The sequence below is a fragment of the Planococcus citri genome, chromosome 3 (genome assembly GCF_950023065.1).
Source record: "Planococcus citri chromosome 3, ihPlaCitr1.1, whole genome shotgun sequence".
Classification (NCBI taxonomy): domain Eukaryota; kingdom Metazoa; phylum Arthropoda; class Insecta; order Hemiptera; family Pseudococcidae; genus Planococcus; species Planococcus citri.
This window is the reverse complement of record NC_088679.1, coordinates 65,077,629-65,097,632: the sequence shown is the minus strand read 5'-3', so window position 1 is coordinate 65,097,632 and position 20,004 is coordinate 65,077,629. Positions and strand designations below refer to the sequence as shown.

Here is a 20,004-nt window from a genome sequence, read left to right as displayed (position 1 = left end):
GTGCGCGCGCTTAGCTCAGTAGATGAGTGTTTTGACAACCTTTTGACCACGTTCTCTTGGTTAAAATTTGACGCTCAACATTTTTTGTTGCGTATATTTTTTGCATATTTCGCATAATTTTGCAAAAAAAACGCGGAAAACGCGTATTTTTTAGGGTTTTTTGCAAATATGAGCCTTTTTCAGACAAAATTCCAATTTTATGGATTGGTAGGAAGAAAGTACTTGTAAAAAGACACATTTCGGCAAAACAGTTTTTAGGATAAACCATATAGCTCGGAGCTGTGGCGCTTCAAAGTTTTCTTTTGTCAATTTTACCCCCACCACTGTGATAAAAAATTTTGAAAAAATCATGTTGAAAGGCCCAGGCTTCCCCTACATATTCCGCGTGGTACCAGAATTCTCTATTCACTACTCACGGATACAGAATTTTTCACCAAAAAAACGCGTTTATTGGCTATACTGTCCAAGGGGGGAGAGTTGGTGGGCGGAAATTCCGCTCGAAAATTTTCATTGGAGGTACCCAACAATAATCCATCATAACTTTCCAAATCTGGGAACAGGGCCATTTCGCCTATCTTAGCGTGGAATACCCTTTCAGTCACATGAGGTCTCTCCTTTTTAAAAATTAAATAAATAAATGACATATTTATTCAGTGGTGTGGCCAGGGAGTGAAGGGGGCCATTGTCCTCCCTTGCGAACGAAAATTTGAAATAAAACATGCAAAAGTGAACGTTTTTTTTTGTTGTTCGGACCCATTTTTTCTGAAAATTTTCGCTCTCGCTTCGCTCGAGCAGTAATTTTACCTTCCATTTTCATAATAATTATAATCATCACACATCACGATAGGATTCCAGAAAATGACTCCTAATTTCGATTTTTCATCCCTAAAAATCTGGTTTTGCCTCCTCCTTGAGGAAATTCTGACTATGCCAATGTATTTATTTGATTTCTGCTCTCCGAGAAGCTCAATTTTACTCCCCCCCCCCCCCCCCCAACCCAAATAATGAGACGGCAAAATTGTTTGGTTCTGACCCAATTATCCCCCTCTAAGGAAAAATCCTGGCACCGGTACTGCAGTGATGCAATAAACGTAGGTACCTATGTATGTTCGAGCTTAAGTTTATGAACATAAATTATGCTTTGCGAGAAAACAATCCATAAAAGTACAAATATATATTCAAATCCCAATACCGGCCGTATTGAAGTAAAATGATTGATTGACGGATGTTTTACAGAATATCATATTTTTGTGTAAAAATACGTTTTTTCCAACAAACATCAACCGTATGTCAACAATAAGTGCTCGTCAATACATCTGAACAAACACAATGTATTGTAAACATGTGAACGTAGGTATAGGTACTAGGTATCTACCTACGTACATACGAATTTGAACGATTTTCGTACTATATAAGAAATCAATTTAATGGAAAGAAATCATTCGAAAATTGCAACTTGTTAAAGTTATTACTAAACGGGTTTTCAATTCGTGTTGTGTTGCAGTTCAGTTTTCAAAAAATTATCTAAGAATTCTAGACATTTTACCGTTGTAAAGATGTTGCTATTCTTAATCGCATATTTGAAAATGCTTCTTCTCGTGGCGGTTTTATGTCTTCTTATCATACCGTACGAGTACCATGTTGCTGCGAATTCTGCTGAAGACAGAATTCAGGATATAAAAATTAAATTTTTAAAACCATAGGCGTAAGTATTTAATGCACAGTTGGAAAAAAAATGATGGTAAAGTCTACCCTGCTGATAAAGAAAATGCTTCAAAATAGGAGAGGAAATTGTTACAAAAGTGCTAAACAAATTTTTTCAACAAAATCTTGAAAGAATAGATGAGAGAAATTATTCGAAAATTGGGGCTCATTTTGGCAATTCGATTGTTTTTTTTTAAGTTCTTAAAATTCAGATCTGGTACCGTACCTAGTGTAAAGCCAGAAGCCAGATGTACGAGTAGGTACTTAATTAGGTATGGTACTCTATTTAAATAAATAAATATGTACATATGTGAGGGCGCATACAAAAAGGGACCATACGACCAAAAAAAAAAGTTCTCTGAAATTGTTATAGGAACTCTTTAAAGTGTCCCTACAACAATTTCAGGGAACTTTTTTTTTTAGTCATTTGGACCCTTTTTGTATGCGCCCTCACATATGTATTGGGAATTGATCAATGCTTTATCAAAGTTTACACAATTCCGATACGATATCTAAAAGTCACTGCATTCTTAAAATGTCATATATGTAGTATACTTGTCATTCTTCTCAAAATTTAATAGTCTGGCATACTTAGTTCATCGACATTTTTTTTCAAGTTCTTAAAAGTCAAACTAACTATATATATACATAGTATGAAGTCAGATGTACCTAGGTGGCCACAATCTAAGTAGGAATTGATCAAATTTCTTTCCAAAATTTTCAAAAGTCAGATATAATAATACTTATTTACATATTTAAAAGTCTACTTCAATACTACTCAAAATATCAGATACCAAGCTTCTGATTTTTTTTCAAAATTTAAAAGTCTGCATAATAGGTACCTAACTACCTATGTACCTACACATATATTGTCAAGAATTCATCAATTTCATTCATTGTACTTCTACACCTATACCTGCTCATTTTTTTCCAAGTTTTTAACAATTCGATGTAATAATTACGGTATTTACCAGAATTTGACTTTTATTTAAAGTTTTCAAAAGTTAGAGTCACACAGATCTGTAGTATACAGCAGGTCAGCGTCTTGAAAATGTTGAATAAATCTCCACCGCAAAAAACAGATCCACGTTGATAATGTTGATAGGTAACGCCAATCTTGGGATTCGATTTAATTTTGTTTTGTCTAAAAAGAGTATAGGTACCTAATTGGAGACCCCCATTTGAAGTGCCATTTTGCTCGCATTTCGCGTAAAAGGGTGCAATATTAATTTTTATGGAAATCGATTATCTAGACTTTCTGATGTATACTCGAAGGTATATATTTCATAAAAGGTACCTATAATTTCGTTGTTATTATTGTTACAGGGATAGTTATATCAATATCATGCAAGGATGCATATTATAAATGCCTAACTATAACACTGAATACGTCTTCACATTTTCATCTCAATGGAATATAATATTTCAAGTTACAACCTTATACCTTTTACATAGAATAAGTTTTACCTATGCATTTAAATGTACATATTAGCCATTAGAGTATGAAATATTTGTATCCATAACTTGGAATACGTATTTTCATCATTACCTTTCTAGTTTATGCCTAATTGCCTAAGTAAATAGTATTCACAATACAGCATAAGTAATTATCTCAAGCAAATTTCTTGATAATTTTTATTTTACTCCGAATTGTTAAGTTGCCTGCTCTCAAAGGCTCAAAGTCAAAGCGCAGAAATCATTCGAAACGTGGGGTTTTTCGACAGATGTGATTGCTGAGGAATAATCTTCGAGTATTAGGTACAAATTGAATTTGAGATTTCTTATTTGAAATTTATAAACGTAAGTATGTACGTTGTTTCGTGAGCCCCCCTCCCCCTCCCCCTCTCACACACGTACAATCCAAACCACAATCAGGTAAGTTTAATTTAATTCCATTAGGTACCTACTTAATTCTTTGAGTGATTTTAAACACGTTGAAAATGTGTTTTAAACACAAATTCATTTATTTTGGATTCAGTTTTTCCACGTTTTTCAAATACATATCGGTTATTCAGTCATCAATTTTTAAGAAGTGACGCCATAAAATTTCTTTAAGGCTCAAGAAATATTGAAAAATTGAAATCAAAACACAAAATTTATAAAAGTACAGGAAGAAAATTGAAATCTAAAAATACAGTTCATTCAATTCCACTTTTTTTCTACAAGAAACTGGAAAAAACGTGTTTTTTATAGGAAATTGGAGTTTAAAAAAACGTTTTGAACATTTTTTTTTTTTTTTTTAACGTGTTACTAGTGTTTTGTGTTTAATCGGCACAAACGAATCTTGAAATTTTTATGATTCAGCGCATCGAGCGGTGAAAACGAGAAGCTCTTTTGTTATTTCGATTTGTATATAGAAAAACGTTTTTTCAATCTTTTAAAATAATTCGTAGAAACCAACCACAAAAAAAAACAATTCTGAAATATACAATTTATTTGTGTTATACAATAAATTATTTGAGATCAACTATTATATACAGAAATCTTACCTACTCGATAAAATACAGTAATACACAAGTCCTGTATCTTCGACAAAAAATCCTGCCCTTTGAAAAAATATTACTATCTAAAATTTCGCAAACCTGTTCAGCATGACCATCAACAAAAAAAAAAAAAGATTCATATCGGTACAAAAAAAACCTACCGAGTAATAAATAAACTTGAACACAATACGATGAAGGAAAGTTAATTGACGAGAAATATATGCATTTGAAAAAATGAATTGTCATTGAAATAAAACTTGCTGTTTAGTGCAAAAATGTACAGATATACCAAACACCATGAATATTATTAGGGTGCATCAGGTTTGGCAGGTAGCATCATTTAATTCAAATTACGTCTTTTAAAACAGATTCAGATTTAGAAAAAAAAAATTAAAATGGTAGCTTACGTTTTCAATCAGCTCAAAATACAGAAGAGAAAGAAGCGTAACTCAAAAACGAACAACACTAAAGAACCAATATTGGTAGGTCCAAAATTTATGAAATATCGTATTATTTTTTTTTTTAATAATAATTAATATACATTCAATGAACGAGTTCAAAAAGGTCAATTACTAAGAGATGGAGGGGAATACACACGAATGAATTCCTCTTTTCCTACTCGCGATTTCAATCTTTAAAAAATTGAGTCAATTTTTTCATTCGACAAATCGAAAAATCATTCATTTCAAAACACAATTCACTCTTTCCTTCGAAGGAAGATTGGTGTACGTTAATATTGAGTTACGAATTGACAATAATTCTTCACACACGTACGTAAAATATTAAATAAATCTAATGGCAGTTCAAAATGACACGCATCTCGTACTCAATCTCCCCTCACGTCGCGATACATGTCTTACGAACGTGAAAAAATATTCGTTAAAATTACTACAAAGCGTGGCTAAAACATCATCGTCTACTAAATTTTAAATACCTACGCGTTATATAGAAAAAAAAAAGAAGAAAATCTTTGAAATTATGGCAGTTTCGGGTACGTATAAAATTCTTGGTCGTAAAATGAAAGCCCATAAATTATTATTTTTTTTTGTTGGCTCATTTTTTTTTTACCAAGAATTCGATACATCATTTCATCTTTTACATAGAAAAATCGTCGTGTCATAAATCACACACAAAATAAATTAATTTTACGTTAAAATTCAACGTAAAAAGGATACAATGCTAAACAAAAAAAAAAACAAAAAAAATATACGGGAGAACACGGACTATGGTGTTGAAATTCGCCTTAAAATTGTACTGTACCAATTAACTAAAACGAAACAAAACGAAGATATAAAAATAAAACGGTACAAATAAATTACGCCGGGGAGTAGGAATAATAGGTACCTGGTTGAAGAGAAGGAAATTCTCGTTCAACGTTTTCATTTTGTAAAAATCACATTTTTGATCGAGAAAAGAGAATAATAATTTACAGGTAATACAATAATATCGAAACAAGCAATATAAACAATTAATAAACAAAAATAAAACTCAACCGCACACCATTATCGATATTTTTGTCTTTTGTACACGTTATTCCTCAACTAAAAAACTGTACACACGGGGAAAAATAAATTAGGCAATTAATTGCTGAGACTTCACGAATATTTGACACCCATTCCGGGATGAAGGCAGAAATTATCGTAAACCTCGATCAATTCGCTCATTTTGTACTCTTCGAGGCATACGAACCCTTCTAATGCGGGTGCCTGCTTTAGCGCGCAATCTACGCAATGCACGACGTGACGTTTTTCTTGTTCTCGAATAAATAATATATCGAATACTTCGACCTGCGGATAGTAAAGAAGAAAAAAAAAATTGGAATGTCACAACACGGCGAGAAATTTTACCAAGATTCAAAAGTTCGACACTTACCTCACATTGACCGCAGTAGTGCGAAGCTTCGTTTTTCCCTCTTCCGTGGAATCGAACTTCGACGCCTTTAGATTTGACGAACTCCAACATGAGTACGCAGTTTCTCAAAGATCTCAACAGGCACATTCTGCGATACACAAAATAGTAGTGTTAATCATCGTTGATAAGTATTTCGTAAACCATTAAAGCGATAATACAGGGCTCGTAAGTAAGTAAGTACCTACTCAATTTATTACAAAAAAAAAAAAGTAAATTTCCTAAACAAAAAAGTTTGAAAAAGGAACCAAAACATGAGAGTAAAGTCCCCTCTCTAAGAATAGTTTAAAATCACGGATATTTTTTTTTTTTCGATCTAACTCTATGTTCAGAATTTCAGATTTTAAAAAAATGAATAGGTAGGTATCAGAAAGTTATTTTGGGAACTTGATAGGTATAATTTTGGTAATTCATTGATTATGTTCTACAATTTGGGTTTTTAAATCTGTCATCATGTTAGAAAGTCCACAATATTTTTTTGCACAAAGATAATAATGTCAAAAAGTAAACGAGTTGTTTTTTCAAGTTTTCAAAAGTTAATCTCACACCGATTGATCCATTTTCTTCGAAGTTTTGAAAGACCATTTGATAAATTTTGGGGAAAAAAGTTGAACTTTTTGGAACATCTTCTCAAAAAACGACAACTTTTAGCGATTTTTGGCACAATACAAAACTTTTTGAGCATTTAAAAAAGAAGCGAAACTTTTTGTTTTTTTGCTAAAACAAAAGGATTTTTTGTCAACTTTTGAAAAAGCGAAAATTGTTGACAGTTTTTAATAAAAATCAAAACCTGATAATTTTAGCAAAAAGCAGGACTTATTGGTAATATTATTGGCAAAAAAGGTAACACCGTTTGATAATTTTTGGTAAAAGGAAAACTTTTGGAAAATTCTAAAAAAAAAATGAAACTTCAGAAATTTTGCAAGGAAAAAACGAAAATTTTTGCCAAAAAACAAAATAAAGCAGAACTTTTTAACATACTCGGTTGAGTAAATTGATAAAAAAAAGTGATGCTTTTTCGCAATTTTTGGTCGAAAAAATAAGACTTTCAAGATAATTAGTGAGGAAAAATGAGATAGATTTCGCCACCTCATTCGAAAAAAATCTCCAGTAGGGATGGGGCTACGCGGGTAGGTCGATGACCTCGAGAGTCCAGACATGACGACCTTAAAAATAGTATATGCAGACGGGTCAATGACCTTCAGAGATCAGCCATGCATACATTTGACCTTGAGGAACCAGCAAAACGGGTCATTGACCTTTAAAAATTAGGAGCCCCTCGAGAAACCGGACAGACGGGTCAATGACCTTAGGAGGGCGAACAGACAGATAGACATAGGTAGGGCAACCGTTTAGACAACACGTCCATTTTTTTCCTAATGGACGAAGGGGGGCTGCCTCAACGTGCTCCAACGATGCTCTACCCTTCAAGGGATCCCCGTCCCTTGCAGAGGGCCGGTTCCCGTTTGCGAACCATGAATAGGAAAATTGACAGCCGAAAAGCAACCCGTTTGCGAACCACAATAGGATAGAGATGGCGAAGAAAAAGAATCATTATGCTCATACATTCTAATTCAAAATGTACCCATTTGCGAACCAACCCCCAAAAGTAGGACTTTTGCGAACCACTCTGTTGTCCTTTTGCGTAAATATGATGAGAAGTAGGAGAATACCTATCATATTGCAATTTCGCTCCGTTTGAAGGGTAAGATGGCGATCCAAAAATTTTATCTGAAAAGCACCCAAGGCTGGGGTCTACATTTTCTCCGAGGGACTTTTTCACACCAATTTTCGGGTCTACGAATTCCTCAGGGGGACTTTTTTAATACTCAGGTCTACAAATGCCCCAAGAGACTTTTTCATCGCAATTTTTGAATCTACGAATGCCCCAGGGGGACTTTCTTATACCCGAGACTCGGGAATAAGAACGCCCCACTTGGCTTGGATGCGAATATTCCCCCGGGGAATTCGTAAACCCACGACTGGTATGAAAAAGTCCCCACAGGGCATTTCAGGCTCGAATTTCGAGTTCTTATTACACGCTAGGACTCAAATTTTGAATTTTCACTCCCCTCTCCACAGTGATTTTTTTGTCAATATAGGTAGCATCTGTAAAGTGAGAGTGACCTAACTGCAAAATTGTGATTTTTGAGATACAAGCAGTTCAAGGCATGTATGTACTATTTTTTTTTAAACTTCACTTTATCCAAGTACGTATGATTGTGCATGGTGATTGACCCATTCCACTAAAGATAGATTCAAATATCATATTTTCCTGCCACAGGATAGGGTCGTCTCATTTTTGTGGGGAAAAAATTTGCAATTTTAGGTCACTCTGCTGTTGAAATCTTAGTTTTGAAATGACCCTTTGAATATTCGTATAAGTTATGTAAAGTTTTGAAAAACAGTTCAGAGGTATTGAATTTTAGCTATTGGGGGACGGAGTGTTTCCTGGACCACTGAGTTACGTGAGTTATTAGGTGAAGTTTTATTTTTTATTTTTAAGCCAAAAAAGGCGTTGACATGTTTACATCTAACTGGTTGGTATTGGTTCGCAAATGTCTTACATTGGCTTCAATATGAATCACTCGTTCGCTCGGAGTTCATTTTTAATTTGAATCTCGTTGGTTCGCAAATGTCTCAGTTTTAGATCATTAATCAACCCAACAAAAGAGGAATAATAACAATAGGGTGGTTCGCAAACGTCCTACGCCCCTTGCAGAGCAAGCGTCCTTGAAAATTTATGGCCAAAATAATGAATTGGCCATTTCTATCAAAAGAGTTGGATCTCCGGATAATTTTCAGGGGAAGAAAGTGAGACTTTTCGTCAATTTTATAAAACACGTGAATTTGCCAATTTTTAGCAAAAATCGAAACTGACAAATTTTTAGCAAAACTTTGAATTATTGACAAAAAAACTTTTTTTGCATTTTTGGTGAAAAAATCGAAACTTTTTTCGAATTTGTTGATTGAAAAAAAAAGGAGAATTTTTGTGAATAATCGATACTTACAAATTTTTGAAAAACTCTTAAGTAAGTAATTATGTATTGGCAAAAAAGATACTTTTTCGGAATTTTTTGGTGAAAAAAACTGGCATTTTTGGTAATTTTTTCCACTTTATAGGTAAAAAAAAATGGAAACTATGAAGAATTTTTGCCAAAAAAACGACACTTTGTAGCGAGATACGAGACTATATAGGCAATTGTGACAAAAAGCGAGATTTTTTGCTATTTTTGGCAGAAAGCGAGACTTTGATGATTTTAGCAGAAGGCAGGGTGTACCTTTTCACAAATTACTCTACATACACATGTATGAAAAAACTTGAATTTTTGAAAATTTGTATTTAAAAAGTAACCCAAAACGAGCCCTGTAAAATATCTATTTCACTTACTTGACAAGCTCGAATAGTTTGGGATCGGAAGCTTTGATATTTCTAGCCAAATTCCACGATAAATGTATCATAGGAACTATACTTTTGTAATTTTGCGATTTATTCCATTCGTATCGTTCGATGGCTAACTGATATTGCCGAGCTGTTAAAGGTCCAACGTTCCAGGCGATGTTATTGCACCAGCCTATCGCTTGCACCCAGTGAACACAACCTGAATACAAAATAAATGCCGTTAAAATACGCTATAAATAAGCGACCTTGTAGAAGAAGTAAATTGATTCCAAGTCGAAGCAATCCATTCAAGCAGCTCAGTTATACGAACGTAAACTAAGTCGTATTACGCGAGATTGCCAGAATAAATTGCATCAAGTTGGACGTCAATAAGGTACTCAATAGTTCGAGTGTACATATTAAAAAATCTTCTACTAACCCGAATTCACCCACACTAGATCACCGGGTCTTTGCAAAAATCTATACAATGGTACATTCGCAGCAGCTAAATCTTCGAGCGTCGGCCACCAAGATCCGTGTAAATAATTGATATTATTTCTGCCGAAGGAAAACGCAATTAGTTACCATAAAATTCAACAACAAAAAACAAAAAAACAATCGTTTCGTAGCCGAATATCTCATAAGAAATAAACCACTACTAACTTTTCACACAGATTATAAATTACACCCCAATACGCATCTGGTACAGCGAACCACTCGCAATCGCCTGGACCGATATTTATATTAATGGAACAGAAATTATTATTCTCTTGATGCCCTGGAGTCCGACTTCCGGGTACCTAGGCACGCGAATTAAAACCAAAAATCAGCATTAAAAACGTCACCGAGTTAATCTTTCCATAATTGTATTCTGATCATCTACCTTCATATATAATTGAACCGTATTCATTCCTAAAATATTGTGTCCAACGTGTGACAACATATTGCCTGCCGAAACAACTCGAGCGAAAGCTGGTAATTTCATCAATTCTTGTAACTGCGATCGCCATTTTTTGTCGTCAGATAGATCGACATTTGTGCCGAATCTCAACATTTTCGAACCTTGGGGCGGTTTGATACCTGGTACACTCTGCGAAACGTGTCAAAATATAAACGTTAGATCTCGTACAGTCATTTCTTTAACCAACAACGGCCATCTTCTGAACACAACCAGCAGAAAATACTTACAAAATGACAGCCCTTTTTTCTCTTTACATTGCCCGTCGAATCTTTAGAATCAGAATCAGATAAATTACTAGAACAAACTTGCGAATTGGATGATTGAGTAGCTCCAATTTTCTCTCGTTCCTCCTACAAAAAAAGACCACACACTCAATCAATTCCATCCCAATGATTGAAAAGCAAAAAAATCAAGTACAACAATCGCTGCTTCCATACCATTAACGAATCTTGAAATCCGGACGCTTGGTACTGAGCGTATTTGGCTATGGTGGTGTGCGATCGATGGCTAATGCAAGCCCAGCCTTTACGACCGTGTAACCGGTCCCAATTTTCGTCACCGCTTTGCTGTACTTGCGTTCTAACTTCAATCAAATGATCGGGATTCGCTTCGACCAGAGTTTTAGTCGAGAATAATCCCAAATCTGCGCCGTAAACATTTACGAATTTTAAAAACAGCTCGCACGAGAAAACATTACGAACGCTAAATACTAGAATATCATTTGACGATACAAACCTAATTTAAGAGCAGCAGCAATCCCACGAACAACCGCTATCGGATGTTTCAAGCAGAATTCTTGCAACTGCGGACTAAACACTTGTTTTTTATTATCTAAGAATACTGACGGAGTCTGAGGTAATAGTTGTTCTTTAGTTAATATTTGAGGCGGAGGATCCGGCGGTGTAGGTGGCAGGCCATTATGGTCGTATACTATACATCCGTTCGTTACTCCATTTAGACCTTTACCCCTGTAAGAACACGATTATTAATTACAATTCGTAATCCTCCAAAATTGGAAGCATGCGTTAAAAAACCAGCTCGACTTACTTGCACGATTCGATCATCTGTTTAGCTGTCATATCGATCGAATAGTCCACCCCTTTCGGAAGTTCTTTAGAAACACTATCCCTAGGTTCGGGTTTAGTACACGCTTCATCTTTGAATTCTGAAATATGAAACGAAAAACGATCAAGTTGCACGTTTTTCCAACAATTACGAGTACTTCAAACTGAAATCCTAATCGTACTACACTTACGGTAACAAACGTCAGCGGTACTGGGTAAAGCTTTTTTCTGTTGAACACTCGACGGTGGATTGGTACTCGAACTGATATTATTGCTTGAGTTATCTGCGTAAGCAATTCATTCATCGAAAAAAATGATAAAAATACATACATCAGTCATCGTTATTAATTGAAAAGATACTACACATATAAGTGAATTGAATAAAGACACGTTGCATTGCGAGAATATTAGGTATACCTGTTTGAGTTGAAGGAATGTCAACAGGTTCATCCTTTATATCGAAATCGTCATCTCCGCTCGTGGTTCCGAACTGTTTCAATATATCTTCGGCTAACGATTTCGCTAAATCCTTTTGCGACAACAACGCTTGTAATTCTTGATCACTAACGCCCAGATCGGTGGTTGAAGGTGGTTTCATTTCAGATTCGTGCGCGTTGATCTGAAAAATAAATTAATTGTCTGATTACAACGTTCTTTAGATTTTTAAAATTTCGATTAAACATTGTTGGGTATGGGTACCCATGGAAAAAAATTGTTGACCCCTCCCCTCCTTCTTGAGTACACAAAACGGAGAAAACACGTTTAAAAAAAAAAAAAAAAAAAAAAAAAAAAAAAAAAAAGGCAGAACCTACTTCAACAAGTTTTGAACAAAAAAAAAATTGATTCCATCCAAAACGTATACCTAGAGCAGACCTAACTCTATCCGCGTGAATTTTTTGACTCCTTAGAAGGAGAAATATTGAAAAAAAAAACACAAAATTTGATTTTCTTCCAAAAATATGTTTAAATAAGTAAAATGATCGTATTCAATTTCTCAAAAAAAAAAAAAAAAAAAGGTAACTTTGGAAACCAAAAAAAGCTCGAAAAAGTAGGCAAAAGGAAAAAAGAAACCAAACAAGTGAAAACGAGAGCAAAACATAAAATCACAAAAAAACAGAACATAACAAGTTGAAAATTATTGTTCTAGTTTTTTAATTTAAATAAGCTGAACAGGGCTTTTCGACAACTTCTGGTAAGTAAAAAAGCAAAAATGTTTCCTACATTTTGAAAAAGGGGACGATTTTGACCATTTTTGGCAATTTTGAGCAAAAAAGGAGACTTTTGGGGAATTTTTCGGAAAATATTGAAAATTTTAAGGAATTTAGCAAAAAAGTGGAAATTTTTGCTAAAACGCAAGGATTTGAACTTGTGACAAAAAGAAGGTAAGAATTCTTGAGAATGTAAAAAAATTAGTTTTTTTTTCAGTAATTTTTGGCAACTTTTGCTAAAAAAGCTACTTTTTAATTTTGCTAAAAAGATGTGAATTTTTGGCAAAAAAGTGATACATTTTGGAAATTTTGGGGAAAAAAGGAGACTTTTGGGAATTTTTGGGAAAATATTGAAAATCTCAAGGAATTTAGCAAAAAAGTAGAAATTTTTGCCAAAACGCAAGAATTTGAACTTGTGAGTTGTGACAAAAAGAAGGTAACAATTCTTGGGAATGTTACAAAACGAGTTTTTTTGTGATTTTTGAAAACTTCTGCTAAAAAAGCAAAATTTTTCAATTCTGCTATTAAGGCGAGAATTTTTGGCAAGAAGCATGACTTTGACCATTTTAATTTAAACCAGGACTTTTTGGCAATTAACGGAAAAAGTGACTCTTTTTTTCGAAATTTTCGTCGAAAAAATTAAGACTTTGTTCTGTTGGTTGATGACAAACAAAGACTTTTTGGCGAGACTTTTGGGTAATTTTTAAAAAAACTATGATTTTGAGAAATTTTTGTGTAAAAAAAATAACACAATTTTTATCAAATTTTGAATTGGCGAGAATTGTTTACAATTTTTTGGCACAAAGCAAGACTACCAATTTAAGTAAAAAAGCGAGGCTTTTTGGGAATTATTAGCAAAATAAATACTTTCTGGCAAAAAAGCGAGATTTTTGAGTAATTTTGGAGAAAATACGAGACTTTTTCGCAAGTTTTTGGTAAAAAAAAACGTAATTTTTTAGTAGCCCTAATTCTTGTTAATATTTGGCAAAAAAGGGAGTCTTTCGACGTTTAAGCAACATTTTTGCCAATTTTGAGTGAAATAAAAAAGTTTTGACAATTTCAGCAAAAAGCAAGACTCTTTGACAATTATTGAAAGAAAATGACACTATCGCAATTTTTGTAAAAAAAAACAACGCTTTTGCTTTTCTTCAGTTTTTAGGAAATTTTTTGAGAATAAGTGACAGTCACAATTTTTAGCAAAAAACAAGATTTTGGCTATTTAGAAAAAAAAGTGAGACTTTTTCAATTTTTGGTAGAAATATTTTTAGAAAGAGAAAAGTTTCGTGTACCTTCCTAAGTTTGGTTCGTAAATAAGGCGGTTTCAGATTTTCTTTTGTGAATATTTATTCCTCTGGGAAACCAAAAAAATTGAAAAAATTTTAGATACTGAAATTTTTTCAGAGGACAGGGGTATTTCACCATTATTTTTTACTCAAAAATACCCAAATTGTACCAAAAAAAAAAAAAAAAAAAAATAGGCGAGGTCGCGCAGACGTATTAAAAGTTTACAACATCTTCAAAACTCACCGGCGGTATATATTGCTTGATAACTGAAGCGTGCGGATGATTGCTTTGCGACTGAGAAGTGGTCGAATTTGGCGAAGATGAATGCGCATGTACAGGAGGTACCATCGCTGTATTCTGACCGGGCATAGCGTAATTTCCAGATTCGTTTAGTTGCTGCATTTGCTGCTGCTTAACCTGTTGCTGATGCTGTACCATTAATCGGTACTGATTTTGAAGCTGCTGTAAAGCGTTCTGAAAAAAAGACGGATTTCATTAAATTTCGATCAACATATTGGCAAATTTGAATTGCTGATAAGGAACTAGAAGGACAGGTGATGTTCGAAAAAGAAAGCGAAAAAACGTCGACCTACCTGTTGCGGAGGCGTTAACGTGCGTACGTTTTGTTGCAAGAATTGCAACGTCATCATTTGCTGAGTGTTGAGATAGAAAGCAGGCGTCGAATTATAATTATTGCAATTACTGTTATTATTATTAGCGCTGTTGTTTGTTTTATTAGAATCTATCGACGATACAGATCCGTCCGATGAATTCATCAATTCGCCATTGTGACCGACCTGAAACATAATCGAAAAAATTCACCGATTAATTACAACTGAGAGCGAACATATTAAATAAGCACGCCAACTTCCAAATTTTCAAAACACACAGTCCGTTATTATTAGTATAGGCGAGGAGCTGACCTTAAATCGTTTCGTAGAGGCAGTGAGAGTAGCAGTTGAGGCAGTGGTAGTTACAGGGGTGATGGCAGTAGAACTGCTGGTATGACCATTCGCTACATGAAGCTCCTGAGTACGAGTAGGTACATCGAGAAAAAAAATACACCAATGCAAAACAAACATACATACATATATAACAAATACACAAGCAAGGGAAAGAATTATACATAAAGCAAGGTACGAAAACAAGCAACCCTCAGACTCTATCCCTTCGGCCTTGTGACCTTCCCTTTGTACAACCATGTGAATTCTTCAACACTAAAAATGAATTTGAAGAAATCATCGATGACTCACCAGAAGAACGGTTGACACATTTTGCAAACATTTATCGTACTATACTGTCTCATCCATAGTTCTACTCGTAAATTCAACTATCATCGATCTTTTGTAAATTTTTTTCTCTCCCCCTCCCCCTCCAAAAAAAATACAACCGCTTTTTGGGAGGACTAATCAGAAAAGCGAACAAACCTGGTTATGCTTTTGAGAGCCAGATTTGTGTGATTGCTTTTGCTTCTGTTTTATTTGTAGTTGTTGTTGTTCCATCTGCTGTCTAGAAGCCATTTCAGCAGTCATCGGTAAATTCCACGCTTCCTCGATGGATGGCAATTGCCTACGTCTGCAATAAAAATATAGAAATATGGGGAAAATTAGCCTCGTTTTGATCACTCACAGATGTATGCAAAAGAAGGATCTAAGCGGCGACAAAGGATTAATTACGAACTCACTTTGAGGTGATACTAGGCATCGGAGCGTTGCACAAGTGACTTTGCAGAAGTTCGATTTGTTGAGCCAGTTTGGCGTTTAAAGACGAAATACACGACTGTGTGATAGATTTCTTCAACGAAATTTCGTTGATAGGTCCGTTGGCTTCCAAACTGCGAGCAGCGTTCACTAAAGAAGCGTACGCGTTTCTGGGCTGATTACAGCTTTCATACAAATTACCTGTAACAGAGACAAAACACACGATCATTAATGTACATACGAGTAGTATTTCAGCCTACAATTTATGCAGTTGTTTGTTGGTTGGTTAGTCTGGTCAGCAAATTTTACTGGACCACTTTCTACTTGGCAAGGATGTTTTCTCAACTCGCAACTCTTGCAAATTGACTCACCCTTGGGCCTCGAGACAATCCCACCCTTCCTTGTTATTTTCTTATACACTTCAAGCCTAAACGTTGGCGTCAGTTTTGAAAGGTCAACGCATCCATCCCATTAACTATCACGACATAGGCCCAGGCCATTTTGATTTGGATCAATTACAGCGCTACCCATATGAATGCTTATAGTACAACACTCACTCAGCACAAAGCGTTTCTTACATTCTGCCCCCCCCCCCCAACAATCAAGGATCGTATCATTGATTATATGTAATAATACTCATTTTTTTTCAAAAAAAAAAAAGGTAAGTTAAGCAACAAAAAAAAAAGTTTGAAAAAGTAGGTAACCAAAAAGTAACTCGAAAAGCGACAAAATGTGAAAAAACATTTAAAAAATAGAATATTTCCAGTTAAATGTTGTGGTTTATACTTGATTAAAATTTAATAGTGAATAATTTACAACTTCTGGACAAAAAGCAAATTTTTGACACGAAGCGACCCTTTGAGAATAATTTCACTAAAAGAAGGGCTTTTCTGAAATTTCTGGCAAAAAAGCGAAACTTTTCGACAACTTTGAAAAAAAATGAGACCTTTCAAAAATTTTACTAAAAAATGACAATTTTTGGTCAAAAAACAAATTTTTTTTGGATATTCAGACAGAAGGCGAGACTTGTTTCCATTTTTGGCAAAAAGCGAAGCTTGACAATAATTTTAACAAAAAACAGGGCTTTGCATCAATTTTTGACAAAGAAGCAAAAGTTTTTAGCGAAAATTTTGACAGAAAGCAAGACTTCAATAATTTTATCAAAAAGTAGGACTTTTTCGCATTTATAGGAAAAAGACAAAAATTATACCTACTTTTTCGCTTTTTTTATCAAAAAATATAAATGAAACTTTTGAAAAAAAAACAGATTTTTCGATAATTTTTTGCAATTTCTGGGAAAGAAGTAAAAATCTAAGACATGGGTAATTTTTGTAAAAACAGAACAGCGAAATTTTTCAACGTCTGTTCAAAACTAAGAATTTTTAAACCATTGGAAAAAATTATACTTTTTGGAATTTTTGTAAAAAGAAAAGCGAAACTTGTTTGCAATTTTTTCGCGAAAACAAGAAAATTCTTGGTAGATAATTTTGGAAAATTTTTAGCAAAAAAACGAGACTTGAGGGTTTTTTTGGGAAAAAAAATTAGGTTTTTAGGCATGCTGAAAATCAAAAATTTTTGTAAATTTTGATTTACTGACAATATTTATATAAACTAAGACTTGAAGAAAAATGGAACGAATCACTAAAATTATGCCAATCAAAATTTCAAAAATGACTCTCTGATATTTTGTCAGACTTTTTTAAAATGGAATTCCAAACACTGAGTTTATTGGGCAAAAAAAACATACCCATGATTCGAAATTTTCCTCGAACAGGAAACTCAACTTCCATTTTCCTCCAATTTTCGTGCAAAAACGAAATTTTTTAACATTTTTTAATGAGAAGGAAGATTTTTAGGCGAGACTAGAGTAATGTTTGGAATATCAAAAAACGTTACAAAACTTGACGAACAAAACATTTTCAACCCACAGGAAAAATCAAAAAAAAAAAAATGTTTCAATTAAATTTGATGTTTTTTTTTAAATTATCGAACAAAATATTACAGTTAAACTTGAGCAACAAAACTCAATGGGGACTTTGACAATTTTAGCAAAAAGGAGGACTTCTAAGTAACTTCTAACAGAAGTAAGATAACATAATTATTTCGAAACTTTTTAGCACAAAAGCGCGACCTTTCGACAATTTTTGTAAGTTTTTGGCAAAAAGCGATACTTGGACAATTTTTGAAAAAAGTGATGTACTTATGTTTTTTTCCCTAACGATAACTTTTAAGCAATTTTCACACAGACACGTGACTTTTTGAAAATTTTGATAAAAGGCGAGCCTTTCCATAGCAGAAAGCGAGACTTCGACGATTTCAGCAGAAAGAACAGGCTTTTTTCAGGCATTTGGATATCACTTTTCAACAATTTCCAACAAAGAAGTGAGAATTTCTGTCAATTTGGCAACAAGATGTTAGTTTTTCTCACTTTTTGCCAAAATAATAAAAATCGGTCACAACATTTTGATTTAAAAAAAAAAAAAAAAAAAAAAACATTTCAATTGAATTTGATTTTTTTTTAAATTATCGAACAAAATATTCCAATTAAAATTTAGCAACGAAACTCAATGGAGACTTTGACAATTTTAGCAAAAAGCAGTAAACTTTTAAGTAATTTCTGACCCAAAAAAAGGGGGACCTTTCAACGATTTTTGGCAGTTTTTGGCAAAAAGCGAGACTTGGACAACTTTTGAAAAAAATGACTCATGTTTTTTTTTCTTAACGACAACTTTTCAGCAATTTTTAGACAGACGCGAGACTTTGCCTGATTTTAGCAGAAAAACTGGCTTTTTTCAAAAATTTTGGAGATGACTTTTTCAACAATTTTTAACAAAGCAGTGAGAATTTCAGCCAATTTGACAAAAAAAAATATTTGTTTTTCTCACTTTTTGCCAAAATAATGAACATCTGTCACAACATTTTGATTCAAAAAAAAAAAAACACTTAATAACAGTTTTCTTTGGGGAATTTTTGGGAATAAAGCGAAACTGTTGAGTAAATTTTGGGAGAAAATGTCTTTGAAATTTTCTGCAAAAAAGTGACAATTATTTATAAAAAATGTTGGCACAAAACGACACTTTTAAGCAAATTTGATGAAACGTAGAGATTTTAATGATTTTATACCAATTTATGATACCTCGACAATTTCATCAAAAGCTGAAAATTGAACGTAGCCAACTGGGGAGGGGGGTGGATGATAAACGTGTTATATTTCCGCAATTTAATCTTCTGGTGATATTTCTTTTCAAAAGGCAATACCACGACGTGAATTTTTTTTTCAAAAAAGTAATTTAAATAACCAAAATTTTGAAAAAGTAACCAAAAAGTACCCTTGATAACTTCAGTATCTTCGTTACATTACTTAAAAAGTAATCGAGTACGAGCCCTGCTGAAGACCTACGTCGGTAAACCGTCGCACAGAACTCTCGGCGAATTACGTAAAAGCATAGCAGAGAACCCATACCTAAATTAGCCCAAGCGGCACTATGACTTTTATCCAATTCTACAGCTCGGATGTAAGCTTGCAGAGCATCCATAGGCTGGTTTCGCTGCTGATAGAGAACCCTGCATCACAAACATATAAACAGTTGACTAGAATACGTCGTCGTCGTTCTGTACGGTGCTAAATAGAGAATCACGAATAAAAACTTACCCGATGGAGCACCATGTATCCGCGTTTCTTTCCAGACTTCTCGAAAAAATTACTATAGGGAAGCTACTTTACTAATTCTAGTAAAGCGACACAACAACTGGCCGGATTTCGCATCCGTTTCGATTGATTTGGGCGAAAATTCTCCAAAACGTAACTCTTTCGTCGACTTTTATCGTCTAAAACGTCAATGCAGCGGTACATCTATCCTACAAAGTGACATAAAAATTGAAAATTACACTCGTATCGCTGATATCAGCTTAAGCTTAGTATACAATAATGGACGCGCACCAATGCACACGTACCTTATCACTTATCAGCTGTCTAAAAACTAATGTCGATGGTAAAATAACATACCTAACAGGCGACATAGCTGGCAAATGAATCGGTAGACGAGTTTTCTTCGTTCAGCAAATTTTCATAACTGTCTTCGGCGGACTACACGATATTCACCTTGAACTTGGATAAATCCACCATATGAAACCGTACCGTCTGTAAGTAAAAATCGAACACCGTATAAAAAAATGAGATAAAACGTGTAGCATTTGACGATAATAACACGAAGAAAAGAACACTACGACAGCTGCTGACTTGAAATAAGTGTTTCGAGCGATTGCACCAACGTTTCTTACACGAACAGTGGCACGTATAACGGTACATA

The 20,004-nt window shown here is 34.1% G+C and overlaps 1 pseudogene; it reads right to left on the bottom strand.

The window, feature by feature from the left end:
- Positions 1-4,120: 4,120 nt before the first annotated feature.
- Positions 4,121-19,550, bottom strand: LOC135842089 (lysine-specific demethylase 6A-like; annotated as a pseudogene).
- Between the last annotated feature and the right edge of the window lie 454 nt (positions 19,551-20,004).